The 23,878-nt window shown below is 43.9% G+C and overlaps 1 pseudogene across 1 annotated transcript; it reads left to right on the forward strand.

The window, feature by feature from the left end:
• The first annotated feature begins 21,636 nt into the window (after positions 1 to 21,636).
• Positions 21,637 to 23,032, forward strand: LOC308236141 (elongation factor 1-alpha 1-like; annotated as a pseudogene). Its single transcript has one exon. The product of its transcript is annotated as an elongation factor 1-alpha 1-like (transcript).
• The last annotated feature ends 846 nt before the right edge of the window (positions 23,033 to 23,878 follow it).

The raw sequence follows: 23,878 nt of genomic DNA on the forward strand, positions 1-23,878 counted from the left end.
TCTGCCACTCATGTCCAGGCCAGGGGTTCTCAAACTGTGTGACCTCAGGATGCTGCACACTATTAAGATTAATTAAGGATCCCAAAACTTTTCTTTTTTATTCATTTGTTCTTTGTTGTTGTTAATCCTCACCTGCGGATATTTTTCCATTGATTTTTAGGGAGAGTGGAAGAGAGAGGGAAAGACAGAGAGAGAAACATCGATGTGAAAGAAACACATCAGTTTGGTTGCCTCCAACATGGGCCCTGACTAGGGCCTGGGCTGGTGAGAAGCCTGCAACCAAGGTACATGCCCTTGGCCTGGGACCCTTTGGTCCATAGGCCGACACTCTACCCACTGAGCAAAACCAGCGAGGGCAAGGATCACTTTTAGTGATGTAGATCATATCTTCAGTATCCACTATATTAGAAACTAAAACAAAATCTGAAAATATTTACATAATATTTTTATGAAAAATATATTTAATTGACATTTATTCGTTATAAAATATATAAAAAGAAAAATAAAAATTTTCTGTAACCAGATGACCCAAAACTAGTTAAAACACACCCTCCCTGTGTTTTGGCCTGTGTTTCTGTGAAATGGTTTAAACGTATTTTCTATTGTTGTAAGAAATATTTGCTGCTTCCTGACGGCATCTCAGTTGAAGGACAGATGAGGGGAGGTTGACTGGTGCTGGGACACTGGAGTGAGGAGAAGGTCAGTGAAGGTTGCCAGTCGTCTTAATTCTACCAGCTCTGCAAAATTTGAAACTCTCCAGACCCCAAGCAATAGGCCGAGGGCAGGGCTCCGAGGGGGCTCTGGTCCCTGGCACCAGCCCCCTCCTCCAAGGCCCTGGGGCAGCCAGAAACTCTCCATGAGGTCCCATGACCTTGCCTCGTATTCATTTCCCTCGGGAAATTGAAGGACGCCCTTCTGGCTGGAAAGAAATAAAGCCTCCGAGTCCCACCGTGTGTTCATGGGAACCTGACTCCAGCTGCATCTCCTCCAGGTCTCAGTCAACAGCTTCCAGGGTCGTAGGAGGGCCTGGCCTTTCTGAAGAGCTGCCTAAACGCTGCCCCTGGTAGCACATGGGAAGGAAAGTTGGCCATGACATGGCTCCCACCTCCCCTCCTGGGACTCAGATGCATCTTCTAAGAGGGCAAGTTGGAAAGATGGAGAGGAGAGCGATGGGACTAGCCAACCATGAACCCGCCCCACAAGCGTCCTCCCCAGGTCTCTCCATTGCCCTGCCCCTTGGGGTCTGGGCTGAGCCTCTGAGAACCCAGTCTTACCTTTGCCCTGGTAGGGAGGGGGTGGGGAGCTCTAGTGGGACAGGGCTGCTGTCCCATGACCCTAAGGAGCTGGGTCAGTGGTTTCCTTCTTTGGGTGGACATTGCACAGCTCTCTCCATGGTAAGTCCTGTCGGAGATGCTGGTGCCTGGGGGACCACAGGTCGTGGAGATAAGAAAGGGGCTCAGAACAGGGGCTATTTGGAGTCCCAGATGTTTCCCAGAAAAGTTTCCAAACCAAAAAGGGTGCGTGTGGTCCAGGGTGGTGTTCATAGGAGAGGTCCACTTCTGTTGTCCTGAAAAGACTCTATGAACCCTCCAGGCTGCCCAGCTCCCAGGGCCCACAAAGGTCCTGGCATCATACCACTGGCTCCAAAGTCATTCATAACAGTATCTTCTAGGCCACTGAGCAGGAGACCGAGGGCTTCTCAACCCCAAAATACAAGTGTCTGCAGGTCTCTGGTAGCGACAGTGGTACAAATGTGTCCCTTTACTCCATCAAGAAGAGAGCGGGACCAGGAGAAGGGGTCCAGTGGCAGGTGTCTTCAGAGCATGACCACCCCACAGGAAGGCGGTGTCAAGGCTGAGACTTCTGCAGGGGCCAAAGGAAAGTAAGTCCTGGACCCCGAGCACCTCAGGCTGTGGTCAGGAACGCCCACAGCTGTGTGGCTTGTGAGTTTTCAATCAGCACTCCCAACACTCACCTTTCGGAGGGGAAGAAGGGGACGTGATGCTGATTTTCGGTGGTCCAATCTGGAGCTGGCTGGCCCAGCTGGGCAGACAGCAGAGTTTAAATGTGGGTTCCCCCACTTTGGGCCAGTCCGGCCTTTCCTTGCTTCTGTCACAGGTGGGAAGCGGGAGTAGCCCTGGCTGCCCTGGGGCCTGCATGGGGGGAAGAAGGTAGGGTGTGGAGGCCCCGAGGCTTCAGATAAGCCCTTCCAGCTGCAACTTTCTCACACACCCCCCAAAAGCCTACAGCTGTCCCCAGGAAGGCTGCAGAAATATGGTCTGACCCAACTACCCTGATGGCCAGCTACAGCTACAGAGCTCAGCAACTGCCCTCTGAGTGCCCAGTACCACAGTGGACAGGACGCTTTGCCCTAGAGGGTTCCCAGGCCTCCCCCAGCCTCGGGGTCCCCATACCTTACAGCAGGGATGCACCTCTCCTCCCACTGCCATTGTGCCCCACCCAGGCAGACTTTGCTTCACCAGAGGGCCCCTAGTCATGGTCTCTTGGGAAGGCTGGTTAGGGGGTGAGGATGTACCAGGCACAGGACACAGTCACTCCTTCTGAATGAGGGAACTGTGCTTGGCCAGGTGGAGGGGAAGGGCCTGCAGGGAAAGATGCCCTGAGCCCAAGCCCCGCCACCCCCTTCTAATGGCAGCTCCGAGAGCTTGGTGGGGCCCATGTGTGGACACCCAGGAGCTTGTTACGTTTTCTTTGGCCTGTGGACCAATCCACAGGTGGGACATCCACCCAGAGACTCAGACCAGACTGACTAGAGGGCTGAGAACTCTCTGCAGAGATGGCTCTTTCTGGAGTGCTGGAGGGCCCACCAGGATTACCTGTAGCTGCTGCCCACCATGTCCTGCTCCCTGATCCCTACAGGTGCCTGACTCCTGAAGCATGGAGACGTCTGGGTCTCCAGTGGCAGAGACTCCAGGTCCTGGGGAGAGTTTGCAGGATGGCCCAAGAGAGGGGAGATGGTGGGAGGAGGTGACTGGGAAGGAGGGGAGGATAGGCAGGTGAGCTGTCTGCGCAGGTGTCTACAGGGCAGTGAAGATCCAGAAGAGGGTTGTGGGGCAAAGGAAGAATGAAGAGCAGAGAGGGAAGCCAGCTGGACAGGGTGGAGGGAAGGAGAGGAAGGGGGACTGGCTGGGCAGTGGGAACAGGGGACCCCAGGGGACCTGTGAAGGCTGCAGGCCTTTTGGGCCACCAAGTGCGGAGGGTGCCCATTGGTGAGAGATGGGAACTTGGTTTGGTGAGGTGGGGAAGTAGGGGGAGGGCCAGGCCGAGGGCCCAGAGTGGGGGCCTGCCAAAGGCAGTGTGGGAAACCAGGTGAGGGGGAAGTGGGAGGGGGCGAGGGTGGGCTGGGGACAGTAGGAAAACAGAAGGGCTTTTTCCTCATCGCTGCCAATGCACAGAGTGAAAACTGGACCCAATCGCGGGATTCTGGAATCTTCTTGCCCTTGTGACCTCAGAAGCAGAGAATCCTAGAGAGAGACCTGGAAGCCCTGCATGAAGCACAACTGTGTGCTCTGTAGAGACGAGCAAACCAAGGCCTTTCTTTTTCAATGCAGTTTACTTTCAACACTACTTTGTGTTAGTTTCAGGTGCACAGCACAATGGTTAGATAATTGTATACTTTCAAAAGTGTTCCCCTGGATATTTTCATTTCCCTCCTAGCAACATGCATAGTTATTACAATATTATTAACTATATTTCCTATGATGTACTTTACATACCCATGACTATTTTATAACTACCAATGTGTACTTCTGAATGCCTTCCCCTTTTTCACCCAGTCCCCCAAACACCCTTTCATCTGGCAACCATCACTCTGTTCTCTGTATCTATGAGTCTCATTCTGTTCGGTTTGTTCATTTATATTGTTCTTTAGATTCCACCTATAAGTGAAATCATATAGTATTTCCCTTTTTCTAACTGACTTGTTTCACGTAGCATAATACCCTCTACGTCCATCAAATCTGTTGCAAATGGTAAGATTTCATTCTTTCTTATGGCTGGGAAAGATTCCAGTGTATATACGTATGTACCACAGCATTTTTATCCACTCATCTAGTGATGGGACAGCATCCTGGCTGGCTTCCTGCCCAAGGAGATTGCCAGAGAGCCTGGCTGGCTAGTGGTCTGAATGTCCCCTCCTTCCTGGGCACATCCACCTCTCCCAGTAGCCCGTCCTTGGGAGAGCCAAGAGGCTCAGTCAGTCCCTGAGTTTGGGAGCCTGGGAGATGTCTGGTCTCAGGAATTCCTAGAATAAACAGAGATAGCCATGTTTGTGCCTGGGCATCCCTGGCCTACAGGGCAGAGATAGCCATGTTTGTCCCTGGGCATCCCTGGCCTACAGGGCCAGGGCAATAGAGGCAGCAATGAGAGTTGGTCAAGAAGCAAGAGCCTAGAGCAGGGGTGGGCAAACTTTTTGACTCGAGGGCCACAATGGGTTCTTAAACTGGACCGGAGGGCTGGAACAAAAGCATGGATGGAGTGTTTGTGTGAACTAATATAAATTCAAAGTAAAGGAGCGGAGGGGAGAGCAAGAGAACCAGATAGAACAGCCGGATCCGGCCCACAGGCCGTAGTTTGCCCAAGTCTGGCCTAGAGAGTTGGGTTCGCCTAGGGCTGTGTGCTAGGACATAGTGAGACAGCACACTAAGTGAGCCCGGGATTGCAATTGCTCATGCCACACAGGTTACTTTCTGCTTTTGTAATAGTGGCTTTGCTTGTGGATATAAGATGGTATCTCATTGTTGTTTGGATTGGCACTTCTCTAAAATTTAGTGAGGTTGAGTATCTTATTATAAGCTTGGTGGCCATTGTATATCTGTGAAGAAATGTCTTTTTAAGTTTTTTGCTTATTTTTTAACTGGGTAGTTTGGCTTTGTTGTTTTTAAATTGCAGAGTTTCTTTATGTATTCAGCTCAGTGTTGTGTTTTTCAGGTTATCTGAAACCTTCATTTTAGAGTACTTGTCAGTGGTTTCTTTGTTTTTATATAAATGTTGTTGAAGATGAAGCATATTGGGTGAGGCAAAAGTTGGTTCACAGTTGTTCATATGAAAAATGATACAATCCTATCTAATAAAAGAGTAATATGCAAATTGACCTACCTCTGCTACACCCACAAGCCACACCCACCAGCCAATCAGGAGCGAGTATGCAAATTAACCCAACCAAGATGGCTGCGGCCACAGAGCGAGCAGGATGCTTGGGTTTCCCTGGCAATGGAGGAAGCCATACTTCCTGCACACTCTGGCCAGTCCTGGCCTCCACTCAAGGCTACAAAGTTTCAATTATAGAAGATAAATAAATCCCAACAAAAATGGCTGTGGCCATGGAGCAAGCAGGAGGCTTGGGTATCCCTGGCAATGGAGGAAGCCAAGCTTCCTGGCTGGCCCAGACCTCCGCTCAAGGCTACAAAGTTTCAATTATAGAAGGTAAATAAATCCCAGATACCAGGGCCTCCGCTTGGGTCGCCAAGGGGCATGGCCAGCCTGAAAACCACCACAAGCCCCTCACCCAGGCCACCCCACGCCCTAAGGGAACCCCCACCCTGATCCAGGACACCCTTCAGGGCAAACCAGCTGGCCGCCACCTGTGTACCAGGCCTCTATCCTATCTAATAAAAGAGTAATATGCAAATTGACCATCACTCCAACACACAAGATGGCTGCCCCCATGTGGTCAAAGATGGCTGCCCCTATGTGGACACAAGATGGCCAGCAGGGGAGGGCAGTTAGGGGTGACCAGGCCTGCAGGGGAGGGCATTTAGGGGCAAATAGGCTGGCAGGGGAACAGTTAGGCATCAATCAGTCTGGCAGGGGAACAGTTAGGGGGTGATCAGGCTGGCAGGAAGAAGCAGTTAGGGGCAATCAGGAAGGCAGGCAGGTGAGCAGTTGTGAGCCAGCAGTCCTGGATTGTGAGAGGAATGTCCGACTTCCTGTTTAGGCCCGATCCTGCCAGAATTGGGCCTAAATGGGCAGTCAGACATCCCTCGAGGGGTCCCAAATTAGAGAGGGTGCAGGCTGGGCTGAGGGACACACACCCCCATGCACAAATTTCGTGCACCGGGCCTCTAGTAATTAATAAATCATAATACAAAAATAAACTCTGTTTTTATGTAGTCATAAATGAAAACCTACTTTTGCCCCATCCTGTATTTGTAGGAACATTTTTTTCCCAAAGTATTAGAGTATAACAATAACTGTCGGTAAATGACAAAAGACTTAAAAATGGCCATTGTTAAAGATCTAGTGAGAGGGAGAAACCAAGATGGCGGCATAGGTAAGCACCTAAACTGCTGCCTCGCACAACAATTTCAAAACTACAACTAAAAGACAGAACGGACAACATCCAGAACCACAGGAAAGCTGGCTGAGTGAAAATTCTACAACTAGAAGGAAAGAGAAAAGCTCACAGAGAATTGGAGGTACGGCAAAGGGTCTTTGTGCGCGCAGAGAGGAAGGGCGGCTGAGACCCTGGTTGACTTTCTCTGGAGGAAGGGGGAAGGAAGCCCCCAACCTCACTGAACCCCAGTTCTAACTGCACTGAACCCCAGTTCCGGGCAAGCCCCTGAGGACCCATGCTCTTACGGGGGGAGTCTGGACTCTCAGGCGAAGCCTCGGGAGCCGGGGAAGGCGGAGGACTGAAAGCACATGCGCGCGCCAGTGAGCACAAAGGCTGCGGAGGTTGCCACAGGCTTTCCCTAGTGGAAGGGAGTCGGAGGTTCCTGACTGCACTGGGCCCCAGTTCTGACTGCACTGAACCCCGGTACCAGGCGAGCCCCTGGGGACCCACGCTCTTGTGGGGGGAGTCTGGATTCTCGGGCGGAGACTCAGGAGCCGGGGAAGGCAGAGGTCTGCGCCTGCGCGCAAGGGCAAGGCTGCCGGGAAGCCAAGACTGTCTGCTCCGCCCTGAGACTCCACCCCATCAAAGCCGAGCACAGAGGCTATTGCAATTTGGCAAATCTAATCCTATAAGGCTGTCTCCAGCACCGAACTTCTCCCAGCATAGACACAGCTGATCCTTACAGCCAACTGGCTGGGAGGTCAATTCCTCCCAGTGATACCAACAACAATCAAGACTTAATTACAACAAGGCTGTACACACAGTCCACAAAGGGGTGCACCAAGAGTGTCCACCTCAGGTTAACTGGGGAGGCTGACCCAACTGGGCCATATAGGAAACCTAGCACACAAAGCTACCTTACCAACTCAGGGAAGCAGTGAAAATGCGGCGTCAAAGAAACAGATCACAAACGAAAGAAATGGAGGAAAAGAAATGACTGGATATAGAATTCAAAACCACGGTTATAAGGCTTTTCAAGAATATCCTAGAAAAGGCCAATAAATATAACGAGACCCTCGAAGATATGAAAAAGAACCAACTAGAAATTAAACATACACTGACTGAAATAAAAAATATTATACAGAGACCCAAAAACAGACTAGAGAAACACAAGAATCAAGTCAAAGAATTGAAATACAAAGAAGCAAAAAACACTCAACCAAAAAAGAAAAAAGAAAAAAAAAATCCAAAAAGTTGAAGATAGTGTAAGAAGACTCTGGGACAACTTCAAGCGTACCAACATCAGAATTATGGGGGTGCCAGAAGAAGAGAGAGAGCAAGATACTGAAAACCTATTTGAAGAAATAATGACAGAAAACTTCCCCCACCTGGTGAAAGAAATAGACTTACAAGTCCAGGAAGCACACAGAACCCCAAACAAAAGGAATCCAAAGAGGATCACACCAAGACACATCATAATTAAAATGCCAAAAGCAAAAGACAAAGAGAGAATATTAAAAGCAGCAAGAGAAAAACAGTTAATTACCTACAAGGGAGCACCCATACGACTGTCAGCTGATTTCTCAACAGAAACTATGCAGGCCAGACGGGAGTGGCAAGAAATTTTCAAAGTGATGAATAGCAAGAACCTACAACCAAGATTACTCTACCCAGCAAAGCTATCATTCAGAATTGAAGGGCAGATAAAGAGCTTCACAGATAAGAAAAAGCTAAAGGAGTTCATCACCACCAAACCAGTATTATATGAAATGCTGAAAGGTATTCTTAAAGAAGAGGAAGAAGAAAAAAGTAAAGATAAAAATTATGAACAACAAATACATATCTATCAACAAGTGAACCTAAAAATCAAGTGAATTAAAAACCTGAGGAACAGAATAATCTGGTGAATATAATAGAATCAGGGGCATAGAAAGGGAGTGGACTTATAACTCCCAGGAGGAAAGGGGTATGGGGGGTTCATGAAGAGACTGGACAAAAATCATACACCTATGGATGAGGACATTGGGGGGAGGTAAGGGCAGAAGGTGGGGTGGGAACTGGGTGGAGGGGAGCTATGGGGGGGAAAAGGAGAAACAATTGTAATAATCTGAATAAAGATTTATTAAAAAAAAAAGATCTAGTGAGAGTTCATATACATATACACACAAATAACTTGATTGACTTAATTATTCATTCTAATATTAGTTAGCTTGACTATATATATAAAATTCTTTTCTCAAGATCCCTCTTTCAAGAATGTTCTGCAACTTTCATGTACCTTTCAGTTTTTGTCCTATCTTTTCCTTTCTTATTTTGAAACAATCATTTTATTTTAGGACAAATTTACTTTCTTTTTCTTCCTTTACTAAAATAACAACTGTCTCCTTTATATCTTTCCTTATCCAAAACCACATTCTATTTTCCTTTTTCTCAACAAAAATGTATCTCCATGCTTCATTTTCCCTATTTTCCATATACAGTCCATATTCTGTTTTATTATTATAATAGAGGCCCAGTGCACAATATTCATACACAGATAGGTTCCCTCGGCCTGGCCGGTGATCAGGGCTGATCTGTGGAGCTACCAGCAGGGCGACCGGGGGCCCCACTCACACCTGCCTTGGCTGGCCTGGTACCACCCGCTCACCGGCCCCGCCTCCCACCACCACTGCCTGTCAGGGCCTGAGGGCTGGGGTAGCTCCTGCGTTGAGCACCTGCCCCCTGGTGGTCAGTGCATGTCATAGCGACCAGTCATTCTGCCAGTTGTTTCACCTTTCGGTCAATTTGCATACTAGGGTTTTATTATATAGGACTAGTGGCCCGGTGCACAGATTCGTGCACATTGAAAGGAAATTAATTAGAAGGTAGCCAGCAGGGCAGGACTGGGCAAGACAGGCTGGACATGCCCTGGAGGCAACCTCCTACAGTCCCTCCCCGGCCAGCTGCACCTGGCGGCGCTGCAACTCAAAGGGCATCTGCAGTCACCACAGCTGGGCAGTAAACCAGATTCGGGGCTGACAGTGCCCCAGCAACAACATAACTCACGGCCGAAGGTGAAATCATGTGGCCCCCTGAGGAATCAGGCTCCCTCCTCTCTAGTTCCAGGGTGCATCACCCGAGAACTGCTGCTGCCAAGTCACTACAGCTCGGCAGCTCCTGCATTGAGCATCTGCCCCCTGATGGTCAGTGCACATCATACCTACCAGCCGGTTGGATGGTCAGATGGTCACTTAGCCTTTTATATATATAGATTCTAATAGTTTTATAGGAAAAAAATAGCTTTTTTATAAAGAAATTTTGGCAAGGGAACTTATAAAACAATCTGTATTTTAAAAGGGCCTCTTTTTTCCCTTCATTCTCTGTGGGCAATATTTTAGTTAGTTCCTGGGTGTTTACATTTCAAAGATAGGAAAACTATTTCAACTTTCAGAGACAGAGAAAGACTAAGGGATTTTTTTCCCCAAATACAGTGGACATTCAATATTATTTCGTATTACTTTCAGGTGAACAGCATAGTGGTTAGAACATGTATGTGATTTATAAAATGATTCCCTTGGTAAGTCTAGTACCCATCTAGAACTATACATAGTTATCACACTATTATCCCTTATGCCAGCAGTTCTCAACCTGTGGTCTTAGGAACCGAGACACCGCTCCTCTATCCGTCTCCAGGCGGGTCCGCCCACATGCAGATATGCCCACATATGAGTACCTGGCATGATGACATCATCTCGCCAACCCCATCACATACACCCTGTGCAAATACAGGTGTATGTGACAGGGTTGGCGCCATAATGTACTTATGCGGACCAGTCACACATGTGTAGAGAGCAGCTAATATGTAGAGAGCAGCTACTGTGTAGAAAGCAGCTGCTGTGTTGAAAGCAGCTACTCTGTTAAAAGCAGCTACTCTGTTAAAAGCAGCAGTATTGGAGGTAAAACGACACTTCATGAATTGTAATTACTGGGTAAATGTAAAATCATGTACTGTAAAATCATCAACTACTGCAAAAAAAGAATATCTGTACCATGGGAACTTAATCTGGATGCTGATCGGTCTTTTTATATTCAGCTGTGGTTGATGTGAATACTGCCCCCTTGTCATAGTAACAGGTATGTAAAAACAACAACACAGAGAATGGTAAATCATAGGAAACTTTAATGAACTGGATTGACTGAACTATGCCATGTATCATCTTTTGTATTATTAAAGCTATTGTTATATATTATTTTCATTAGCAAACCATCCCATGACAATGGATCGTGTAGAGAAGAACGTTAAGAAAAGAAAATATAGTGAGGATTTTTTACAGTATGGTTTTACCTCAATAATTACAGCAGGAATTGAGAAACCACAATGTGTTATTTGTTGTGAAGTTCTATCAGCCGATTCTATGAAGCCAAACAAACTAAAACGCCATTTTGATAGCAAGCATCCAAGCTTTGCCGGCAAGGATACCAACTATTTTAGAAGCAAAGCTGATAGACTCAAGAAAACCAGACTTGACACTGGTGGCAAGTACCACAAACAAAACGTAGCAGCCGTTGAAGCTTCATATTTGGTGGCACTCAGAATCGCCAGAGCTATGAAACCTCATACCATTGCTGAGGATTTACTGTTGCCAGTGGCCAAAGACATTGTTCAAGTTATGATCGGAGACGAATTTGTCGCGAAATTGAGTGCAATTTCCTTATCTAACGACACTGTCTGCAGAAGAATAGATGACATGTCTGCTGATATTCTTGATCAGGTAATCCAGGAAATTAAATCTGCTCCACTTCCAATATTTAGTATCCAGCTTTATGAATCCACAGACGTTGCAAACGGTTCACAGTTACTGGTTTATGTGAGGTATATTAATGATGGCGACTTTAAAGATGAGTTTCTTTTTTGAAAACCTCTTGAAATGACAACTAGTGCACATGATGTATTTGGCACAGTTGGTTCATTTCTGAAAGAGTGTAAGATCTCTTAGGAAAAGGTTTGTGGTTTTTGCACAGATGGTGCTCCAGCTATGTTAGGATGTCGATCTGGATTTCAACGTTTGGTACTGAATGAGTCACCAAAAGTCATCGGAACTCACTGTATGATTCATCAGCAAATATTAGCAATGAAGATGCTACCACAAGAGTTACAAGAAGTAATGAAAAGCGTCATAAGATCTGTCAATTTTGTAAAGGCGAGCACTTTAAACAGTCGACTGTTTTCACAACTGTGCAATGAGTTGGATGCGCCGAACAACGCTCTGCTATTTCACACTGAAGTGAGATGGTTGTTGAGAGGAAAAGTTCTAAAACGTGTTTTTGAGCTTCGTGATGAACTCAAAACATTTTTTAATCAGAAAGCAAGACCACAGTTCAAAGCACTTTTCAGCGATAAACATGAACTGCAGAAAATAGCTTACTTGGTTGACATCTTTGCCATCTTGAATGAGTTAAATTTATCACTGCAAGGACCAAATGCAACATGACTCGATTTGTCTGAAAAGATCCGATCATTGCAAATGAAACTTCAGCTTTAGCAAAAAAAATTGGATGAAAATAAAATTTACATGTTGCCTACCTTATCTGCTTTCTTTGAGGAACATGACATTGAACCAGACAAAAGGATTACGATGATAATTTCTGTGAAAGAACATTTGCACATGCTTGCAGACGAAATTTCATCGTACTTTCCAAATCTACCTGACACCCCATTTGCACTTGCCAGAAGCCCATTCACAGTCAAAGCTGAAGATGTTCCTGAGACAGCACAAGAGGAGTTCGTTGAACTTATTAACAGCGATGCAGCGAGAACTGATTTCTCTACAATGCCAGTTACAAAATTCTGGGTCAAGTGTTTGCAGTCATATCCTGTTCTGTCTGAGACTGTGTTGCACCTTCTTCTTCCATTTCCAACAACATATCTTTGTGAAACAGAGTTTTCCAGCTTGTTGGTTATCAAGTCTAAATACAGAAGTAGATGTGTTGTGGAAGATGATCTTCGTTGTGCTCTTGCAAAGACTGCCCTGAGAATTTCTGATCTGGTGAGAAAGAAGCAATCTCAACCTTCGCACTGACGTTGGCTTTTTATGCATACTGTCACAAAATGTAGCAATGTAGTTTACTGTTGTTATATTAAGACAAAATTTCATTTATTTGTAATTAGAAATAAATATTTCACAATATATAATTACATATTGTTTTTGTGATTAATCACTATGCTTTAATTATGTTCAATTTGTAACAATGAAAATACATTCTGCATATCAGATATTTACATTATAATTCATAACAGTAGCAAAATTACAGTTATGAAGTAGCAACAAAAATAATTTTATGGTTGGGGGTCACCACAGCATGAGGAACTATATTAAAGGGTGGCGGCATTAGGAAGGTTGAGAACCACTGCCCTATGCTGTATGTTACACCCCATGACAATTTTGTAACTACCAATTTGTACTTCTTTTTTATATATATATATATTTTTTTATTATTATTATTGATATTTTTACAGAGAGGAAGGGAGACAGATAGAGAGTTAGAAACATCGATGAGAGAGAAACATCGATCAGCTGCTTTCTGCACACTTCCTACTGGGGATGTGCCCGCAACCAAGGTACGTGCCCTTGACCTGAATCAAACCCGGGACCCTTCAGTCCTCAGGCTGATGCTCTATCCACTGAGCCAAACCGGTTTCGGCCAATTTGTACTTCTTAATCTTTTCACATTTTTCACCCAGTCCCTCAAACCCCATTTCCTCTAGCAACCATCAGTCTGTCTTCTGTATCTATGAGTCTGTTTCCATTTTGCATGTTCATTTATTTTATTCTTTAGATATAAAATTATATTGGTTTTTATTGTACAACATAATGATTCCATATCCTATCTAATAAAGAGGGAATATGCTAACTGACCATAACACCCTCACAAAGATGGAGGTGCCCACAGCCAATAAGAAGGGAATATGCTAATTGACTGTCACACCCTCAAAGATGGTGGTGCCCACAGCCACAAGATGGCAGCACCCAGTCCTCTCAGCCCCCCAGCTGCCCAGGGCCGGCCCAAGGAGCAGGCCAGTCTCAGATGGTGGCTGCCCAGCCACCCCAGGCTGCCCGAGGCTCAGGTAACCAGGGCCGGCCGAGTCTTGCACTGCCAGCAGTGGCAGCAGCAGAGGTGTGATGGGGACGTTGCCTTCCCCTGATATCCGGGTTGCCTCCTGCCCCTGAGGGCTCCCGGACTGTGAGAGGGGGCAGGCTGGGCTAAGGGACCCCCCACTCCAGTGCATGAATTTTCATGCACCGGGCCTCTAGTTTATATATATTGTGCAATGATTCCCACCACAAGTCTACTTAACATCCACCACCATAAATAGCTACAAATTTTTCCCTTGTGATGAAATATTAAGATCTACTCTTTTAGCTACTTTCAAATATACATTACAGTAATATTAACTATAGTCACCATGCTTCACATTACATCCCCTTGACATTTCTTTTATAATGGAAAGTTTGTACCTTTTAACCCCCTTCACCTATTTAATCCACACCCCTATGCTGTAGTGAAATTGCTGGATCATACAGTAATTCAGTTCTGACTTTTGAGAAACTTCTATACTGTTTCACACAATGACTGCACCAAATTACGTTCCTACCAACAGTACAAAAGGGTTTGATTTTCTCCACATCCTCATCACACTTGTCATTACTTGTCCTGTTGGTAATAGCCTTTCTGACATATGTGGAGTGCTATCTGGTGGTGGTTTTGATTTGCCTTTCCTCGATGATTCATGATGGTGAGCACCTTTTCATGTACCTGTCGGCCATCTGTATATTCTTTAGAAAAATGTCTACTCGGTTCCTCTGTTTATTTTTAGAATATAATTGGGGAATTTTTGTTAGTGAATTATATGAGTTATTTTGTGTGAGTTATTTATACATTCTGGATATTAATGGCTTATCACACATTCTGGATATTAACCCCTTAGCAAATATTTCCTCACATTTGGTAGGTAGCCTTTTCATTTTGTTGATGATTTCCTTGGCTGTGAAGAAGCCTTTTAGTTATATGTAGCCCCACTTGTGTATTTTCTTTCTGTTGCCTTTGCTTTTGGTGTCAAATCCCAAAAATTATTGAAAAGACTGATTTCAGGGAGTTTGTGGCCTATGTTTCTTCTCAGAGTTTTATGATTTCAGGTCTTGCTTTCAAATATTTAATCCATTTTGAGTTTATTTTTGTGTGGGGGGTAATGTAAAGGTCCAGTGTTGTTCCTTTGCATGTGACTGTTCCCAACACCATTTACTGAAAAGACTGTCCTTTTCCCATTGTATATCTTGTCTCCTTTGTTGTAAATTAATTTGACCATATATGCATGGGTTTATTTATGGGCTCTCCATTCTGTTCCATTGATATATATGTCTGTTTTTATGCCAATAACATACTCTTCTGAGCACTGTAGCTTTGTAATATAGTTTGAAATCAGAAAATGTGATGCCTGAGAGAACCAAGATAACAGCATAGGTAAACTCCTATACGCACCACCTCCCACAACCACATTAAAATTACAACTAAAATACAGAACAAACATCATTCAGAACTGCCTGAAATCTGAATGAATGGAAGTACTACAACTAGAGAAGTAAAGAAGAAAGCACATTGAAACTGGTAGGAGGGCCAGAGGTGTGAAACATGCTGGTTCGATACCCAAGTGTGGTGTGTTTTTAATCAGCAATGAAGATGCTACCACAAGAGTTACAAGAAGTAATGAAAAGCGTCATAAGATCTGTCAATTTACCTTCAAGGCCTCCCATGAGGTATATTAATGATGGCGACTTTAAAGATGAGTTTCTTTTTTGAAAACCTCTTGAAATGACAACTAGTGCACATGATGTATTTGGCACAGTTGGTTCATTTCTGAAAGAGCGTAAGATGCTACCACAAGGCCTCCCATGAAAAGCAGGGGGTCCCAGTCACACACCAGATCTCCAGTTCAGGATTCCAGAACTGGGAAGAGAAGTCCCCTTAACTTCAGGTTGTAAAAACCAGCAGGGATTGTGGCTAAGTGACACGAAGGCTGCTGGAGTCCCATGTGTTCTTCTTACATGGTTTCATTTCCTCTGAGCTCCAGCATCAGTGGCTTTGGGGGAATCCAGGGACATATGGGGAGGAACTGCATTGCCTGACATCAGGGAAGGAAATTGGGAGCAGCTTTCTCCAAGACAGGGTGCTCAGAAGGGTCCTTGTTCCTATGCTGGGGCCTCCCATTGTGGCAGAGCTGACTGGAAGCTATATCTGAGTTTCCATCAGCATGGCCCATACTATCCTCTCTGCCCTGGTGATTCCCTGAGATTCTAACCCATCCAATTTGCAGCCCCACCCAAGCTGTTTGCAGCTGCTTTTCCATATAAATGGGCTGTCCAGACTTTGCTAAAATATCTTAAACAAGCAACAGTCAGAGTCAGCATGCCCCAAACCTATCAATAAAAGGCCTAAGACCCAGAACTAGCAGCAGCCTGCCTTACTTCACAGCTGGGCCTCACCTGGGCATTTCCTAGCCCAATACAAGTAGCAGTCATTGCAGATCTCTCTGTAGCTGCTGCCAGGTAGCCCCAGGCAGTGGCTGACTTTGCACCTCCCAGGAGGCCCTAAAACCAATGCATCCCATGGACAGCTTCAGAAGATACCAGGTTACAACTCTACACATCCACAAGCAACACACTCAAGGAGCAGACTCAGTGAGAACTAAAGTCCCATTGAAGCAAGTCCTGCTCCATAGAGGTGTCTCCTGCACAGCAGCTATTCCATTGTAGACACAGCTGGTTCTCACAGCCAATTGGCCTGGAGGTCAATTCCTCCCAGTGATGCCAACAGCAATCAAGGCTCAGCTACAACAAGACTATGCACACATCCCACAAAGGGCTTTGCCTAGAGGGCACAGCTAAGGTGACTGGGGAGACTGAACCACTGGGCCCTATAGGATACCTAATACACAAGGCTACCAATTTCAGGAGACATAACATCTCTACCTAATACATAGAAACAAAACAGGGAAGCAGCCAAAATGCAGAGACAAAGAAACCTGTTATAAATGAATGACATGGAAGCAATCAAACTACTAGATACAGAGTTCAAAACAATGGTTATGAGGATACTCACAGATCTTCATGAGAGCTTCAAGGGACTTAGTGAGTCTTACAAGGATCTTAGTGAGAATGTCAAAGACATGAAAAAGGACCAATCAGAAATTAAGCATCCACTAATTGAAATAAAGAATAATTTACAGGGATTCAACAGTACAGTAGAGGCTTCCAAGAATCAAATCAACTATTTGGAATATGAGGAATCAGAAAGCACCCAATCAGAAGAGCAAAAAGAATCCAAAAACATGAAAATAGTGTAAGAAACCTCTGGGACAAATTTAAACGTACCAACATTCACATCATGGGGGTGCCAGAAGGAGAAGAAAGAGAACAAGATATTAAAAACCAATTTGAAGAAATAATGACAGAAAACTTCCCCTACCTAGTTAAAGAAATAGACTTGTAAGTCCAGGAAGATGAGAGAGTCCCAAACAAGAGGAATCCAAAGAGGCCCACATCAAGATACATCATAATTAAAATGTCAAGGGTAGGTAAAAGACAAAGAGGGAATCTTAAAAGCAGCAAGAGAAAAGCAATTAGTACAAGGTAGTGCCCATATGACTGTCAGCTGATTTCTCAACAGAAACATTGCAGGCCAGAAGGGAGTGGTGAGAAATATTCAAGGAGAATGAATAGCAAGGACATACAACCAAAATTACTCTACCTAGCAAAGCTATCATTTAGAATTGAAGGTCAGATAAAATGCTTCACAGATAAGAAAAAGCTAAAAAAGTTCATCACTACCAAGTCAGGGTATGTTGAAGGGTATTCTTTAAAAAGAGGAGGAGGACAAGGAGGAGGGAGAGAAGGAAGAGGAGGAAGAGGAGGAGGGAGAGGTGGAAGAGGGAGAAGAAGAAGAAGAAGAAGAAGAAGAAGAAGAAGAAGAAGAAGAAGAAGAAGAAGAAATAAAAAACATGAACAATAAAATGATAATAAATACATATCTATCAACAACTGAATATAAAAAAATAAAGGAACAAAAAATCTAATGAACAAAATTAACTGATGAATAAAATGGAATCAGAGGCATGGATCACGAAACAGATTGACAAATCTCAGATTGGGGGGCAGGGGGCTCTTGGGAAGAGATTAACCAAGGATCTTATATGCATGCTAGAGGCCCAATGCATGAAATTTGTGCAAGGGAATCGACCCCCCCAACCGCCATGACTTTGTCTGGAAGGTTGTCAGAAAGTACATCTGGTCTAATTAACATATTACGCTTTTATTATTATACATATACATTATATATGGACACAGATAATAGGGTGGTGAAGGCCTGAGGTGGGAACCTCATGGAGGGAGGCGATGGGGGAATAAAAGGGGACACTTATGATACTCTCAACAATAGTTTTTCTTTAAAAAAAAAAAAAAAGAAAGAAAGAAAGTGTGATGCCTCCAGCTTTGTTTTTCTTTTCTTTTCTTTTTTTGAAATCTGATTTTTTTTCTCTGTTGATTAAGGTATTACATATGTGTCCTTATTGCCTCATTGCCTCCCCCCGCAATTCATGCCCTCACACCCCTGTTGTCTGTGTCCATTGGTTAGGCTTAAATGCATGCATACAAGTCCTTTGGTTAATCTCTCCCCCTTACCCTGACCCTTCCCTACCTTCCCTCTGAGGTTTGACGGTCTGCTCAATGTTTCTCTGTCTCTGGATCTGTTTTTGTTCATCAGTTTATGTTGTTCATTATATTCCACAAATGAGTGAGATCATGTGATATTTATCTTTCTCCAACTGACTTATTTCACTTAGCATAATGCTCTCCAGTTCCAACCATGCTGTTACAAATGCTAAGAATTACTTCTTTTTTACTGCAGTAGTATTCCATTGTGTAGATGTACCACTGCTTTTTAATCCACTCATCTGCTGATGGGCACTTAGGCTGTTTCCAAATCTTAGCTATGGTGAATTGTGCTGCTATGAACATAGGGGTGCATATATCCTTTCTGATTGATGTTTCTAGTTTCTTGGGATATATTCCTAGAAGTATGATCACTGGGTCAAACGGGAGTTCCATTATAGGTTTTTTAAGGAAACTCCACACTATTCTCCACAGTGGCTGCACCAGTCTGCATTCCTACCAGCAGTGCACCAGGGTTCCTTTTTCACCACATCCTCGCCAGCACTTGTAATTTGTTGATTTGTTGATGACAGCCATTCTGACAGGTGTGAGATGGTAAAGCACTGTCGTTTTGATTTGTATCTCTCCACTGATTTCCAGCTTTGTTTTTCTTTCCCAAGATTATTATAGTTATTTGTGGTCATTTGTGCTTCTGAAAAAACCATAAAATTGTTTGTTCTATTTCTGTGAAATTTTTCACTGGAAATTTGATAGGAATTGCATTGAGTCTACAGATTGCATTGAGTCTATAGAAATATTTTAACAATATGAATTTTTGCAATTCCAGATCACAGAATATTTTCCCATTTATTTGTGTTTTCTCCATTTCTTTCATAAGGTGTAATAGTTTTCAGAGCACAGGTCTTTCACCTCCTTGGTTAAAGTTAACACTACATTTGTTACTTCAGTTACAAACCTGTGTTTTCCATAGGGCTGTTCTCATGATGGGCCTAATAACAAGGGAAGGAAAAACTCAAGAATGCCTACATCTAGCCTTACATAGAATGTAATGTTCCGCCCTTCTGCCTTCCATAGAGAATGTAAAAGAATGAGAAGGGCTGTAAGAATAGAGAGCCGTTTTGAAGCAACAAATGTCACTATTCTCAAAGCTCTCACCCCGTGTAAGGATTACTTGTGCTGTTTTGGAAGTGAATTACGGGTGCTTTTCTGGTAATAAATCACTCAGTTAGTTACCTATAAGGCAGTGCTCCTACAAAAACCACCCATCTCTCAACAGAAACTTTGCAGGCCAGAAGGGAGTGGCAGGAAATACTCAAAGTGATGAATATCAAGGACAAACAACAAAGATTACTCATTTAGAATTGAAGGTCAGATTAAGAGCTTTATTTGGCGTTTTCCTCTCTCCCGCTTTCACTTCCTCAGACCAACTGTGTTATATACACAATTCCAGAAACAAACAATGCATCCTAAGTCTTAACTTCTGTGCCGTTCGGAGCAGGGTGATGAAATTTTGTTCAGCCTTGCTCCATCCCACCCAGAACATGAATCATCCCATTGTCCAGCTTCTCCAACTTGTGTGTGCTAATCTCCTTCAATCAAACAAGACAGAGCTAATAGAGTTTATCACCGCCAAACCAGTATTACATGAAACTGTGCGCGATATTCTTTAAAAAGAGGAAGAAGAAGAGATCAGAAATGTGAACAATAAAGTGGCAATAAATGCATATCTATCTACAATTTAATCTGATAAACAAAATAAACGAATAAGAAATTTAATGAACAAAATAAACTGATGAATAAAATAGAATCAGAGGCATGGAACATGAAACAGATTGACAAATCTCAGATGGAGAGGGCACCGGAAGAGATTAACCAAGGGTCTTATATGGATATATGCATTACCTAAGGACACAGACAATAGGGTGGTGAAGGCCTGAGCTGGGAAACTGGTGAAGGGAGGCAATGGGAGGTGGGGGGATTCAAGAGGGGTTCCTATGATACTCTCGACAATAAAGTTTGAAAAAGAAAAAAGTGTGATGCCTCCAGCTTTGTTTTTCTTTCCCAAGATTAGTATGGTTATCTGTGGTCATTTGTGGTTCTGAACAAAACTTAAGATTGTTTGTTCTATTTCTGTGAAAATTTTCACTGGACATTTGATAGGATTTGCATTGAGTGTATAGGTTGCTTTTGGTATAGAAACATTTTAACAATATTAATTCTTGCAATCCCAGATTGCAGAATATTTTTCCTTTCATTTAAAAAGAGGAAGAAGAAGAAGCAGTATACTTGTCATCTGGTGGAAAGCAATTCTTTCACTGCCTTTTCTTTAGACCCCACAAGGATGTGGGTTTTCCTAATGCTTGCCATTCTTCATTTGGCTCTTTGTACCCGCCCTATAGGGGAAAAAAGAGACCTGCAATTGAACGCATAAACTTACAGAAGCTCCCCTTTATTGGGGGGTTTTCTTCTCGACCGTTTCAGCTTCCTCAGACCAACTGTGTTAAATAGACAAACCTGAAATAAACAATACATAAGTCTTAACTTGTGTGCCATACCGAGTAGGGTGAAGAAGTTTTGTTCGGCCTTGCTCCATCACACCCACAACATGAATCAACCATTGTCCAGCTTCTCCAACTTGTGTGTGCTAATCGTCCTTTAATCAAACAAGACAGAGCTAACAGAGTTTATCACCGCCAAACCAGTATTACATGAAACTGTGCGCGGTATTCTTTAAAAAGAGGAAGAGGAAGAGCAGTAAGTATAAAGAGCAGTTTTGGATCGCCAAACGTCACCTCAGATTACTCTCAAACCTCTAACTCTGTGTAAGGATTACTTCTGCTGTTTTAGTCACAAATTACTCATGCTTTTCTGGTAATAAACTCATCCTCTTCTCTCTATAAAGCCGCTCTACCAGGCAACCTCTCTACACTCGCTCATGTTTACACTGAAGATGACTAGTACACTTGCTACGTTCTTTAAGAATATAATCACGTCCTTTGTCAAACAGAGTTCTGTGGAACTGATGGTGGACGTTGTGTCTTCCTTTCTTGTGGATAAGATAAGCTTGTATCTCCCAGAACGGTTCATGAAATCTCCGGAGAAACACTGTCTGTGGTGTTTCAGAAAGATGTGGGAGTTTCTGTTGAAGAAGACACTTTGTTTTATCCTGGAAGGTCTTGCTCCTGCTGTATACACTCTGATTGTGGATAAATTTTTAATAAATGCCTTGTATAGTTTTGGAGAGAAGAAGATGTTTCCAAATCCGACGGTTGTGGTTGTGGTCTAACTATAGCTGATATACCGACTCTGTGATCTAGTCAAACAAGACAAAGCTAACAGAGTTTATCACCACCAAACCAGTATTAAAGAATTGGGTGTTCTTTACAAAGAGGAAGAGGAAACAGCAGAAGAAGAAGAGATAAAAATATGAAAATAAAGTGTCAATAAATGCATATCTACCAACCACTGAATCTGATAACCAAAATAAGAAATATACAAAGGTTTTAACAATATTAATTCTTGCAATCCCAGATCACAGAATATTTTTTCTTTAATTTAAAAAGAGGAAGAAGCTTTTTCGCAACGGGTTTGCCGCCAGAACACAGGTGTCGTGAAAACCACCATTAACTCAAACCCAAGATGGGAAAGGAAAAGACTCACATCAGCACCATCGTCATTGGACACGTAGATTCCGGCAAGTCTAGCACTACTGGCCATCTGATCTACAAATGTGGTGGGATCGACAAAAGGACCATCGAGAAATTTGAGAAGGAGCTGCTGGGATGGGGAAGGGCTCCTTCAAGTATGCCTGGGTCTTGGATAAACTTAAAGCTGAACGGGAGCGAGGTATCACCACTGATATCTCCCTGTGGAAATTGGAGACCAGCAAGTACTATGTGACCATCATTGATGCCCCAGGGCACAGACTTCATCAAAAACATGATTACAGGCACATCGCAGGCTGACTGTGCTGTCCTGATCATTGCTGCTGGTGTTGGTGAATTTGAAGCAGGTAGCTCCAAGAATAGACAGACCCGTGAGCATGCCCTTCTGGCCTACACACGGGGTGTGAAACAGCTGATGGTTGGTGTTAACAAAATGAATTCCACTGAGCCACCCTACAGCCAGAAAAGATATGAGGAAATTGTTAAAAAAAAAAAAAAAAGTCAGCACCTACATAAAGAAAATTGGCTACAACCCTGACACAGTAGCATTTGTGCCAATTTCTGGTTGGCATGGTGACAACATGCTGGAGCCAAGTGCTAATATGCCTTGGTTCAAGGGATGGAAGGTCACCCGTAAAGATGGCAATGCCAGTGGAACCACAGTGCTTGAAGCTCTGGATTGCATCCTGCCACCAACTCGTCCAACTGACAAGTCCCTGCGCCTGCCCCTCCAGGATGTCTACAAAATTGGTGGTATTGGTACTGTCCCTGTGGGCAGGGTGGAGACTGGTGTTCTCATGCCCGGCATGATGGTCACCTTTGCTCCAGTCAATGTTACAACTGAAGTAAAGTCTGTTGAAATGCACCATGAAGCTCTGAGTGAAGCGCTTCCTGGGGACAATGTGGGCTTCAACGTCAAGAACGTGTCTGTCAAAGATGTTCGCCTTGGCAATGTGGCTGGTGACAGCAAAAATGACCCACCAATGGAAGCAGCTGGCTTCACAGCTCAGGTGATTATCCTGAACCACCCAGGCCAGATCAGTGCTGGATATGCACCTGTGCTGGATTGTCACACAGCTCACATTGCTTGCAAATTTGCTGAGCTGAAGGAGAAGATTGGTCGTCATTCTGGGAAAAAGCTGGAAGATGGCCCCAAGTTTTTGAAATCTGGTGATGCTGCCATCGTTGATATGGTTCCTGGCAAGCCCGTGTGTGTTGAGAGCTTCTCTGACTACCCTCCTCTGGGCCGTTTCGCTGTTCGTGACATGAGACACACAGTTGCTGTGGGTGTCATCAAAGCAGTGGACAAGAAGGCAGCTGGAGCTGGCAAAGTCACCAAGTCTTCCCAGAAAGCTCAGAAGGCTAAATGAATATTATTCCCAACACCTGCCACCCCAGGCTTAATCAGTGGTCGAAGAACAGTCTCAGAACTGTTTGTCTCAATTGGCCATTTAAGTTTAATAGTAAAAGACCGGTTAATGATTACAAAGCATCGTAAAACCTTCAGAAGGAAAGGAGAATGTTTTGTGGACCATTTGGTTCTTTTGTGTGTGTGGCAGTTTTTAAGTTATTCGTTCTTAAAATCAGTACTTTTTAATGGAAACAACATGACCAAATATCTGTCACAGAATTTTGAGACCCCCTAAAATAAAAAAGTTTAATGAGAAAAAAAAAATTAAAAAAATAAATAAATAAAAATAAAAAGAGGAAGAAGAAGAAGCAGTATACTTGTCATCTGGTGGAAAGCAATTCTTTCACTGCCTTTTCTTTAGACCCCACAAGGATGTGGGTTTTCCTAATGCTTGCCATTCTTCATTTGGCTCTTTGTACCCACCCTATACGGAAAAAAAGAGACCTGCAATTGAACGCATAAACTTACAGAAGCTCCCCTTTATTTGGGGGTTTTCTTCTCGACCGTTTCAGCTTCCTCAGACCAACTGTGTTAAATAGACAAACCTGAAATAAACAATACATAAGTCTTAACTTGAGTGCCGTTCGGAGCAGGGTGATGAAATTTTGTTCGGCCTTCCTGCATCCCACCCAGAACATGAATCATCCCATTGTCCAGCTTCTCCAACTTGTGTGTGCTAATGGTCCTTTAGTCAAACAAGACAGAGCTAACAGTTTATCACCGCCAAACCAGTATTACATGAAACTGTGCGCAATATTCTTTAAAAAGAGGAGGAAGAAGCAGAAGAAGAAGAGATCAGAAATGT

Source organism: Plecotus auritus (genome assembly GCF_963455305.1).
Source record: "Plecotus auritus genome assembly, chromosome: 10".
In the NCBI taxonomy this organism is placed as follows: Eukaryota; Metazoa; Chordata; class Mammalia; order Chiroptera; family Vespertilionidae; genus Plecotus; species Plecotus auritus.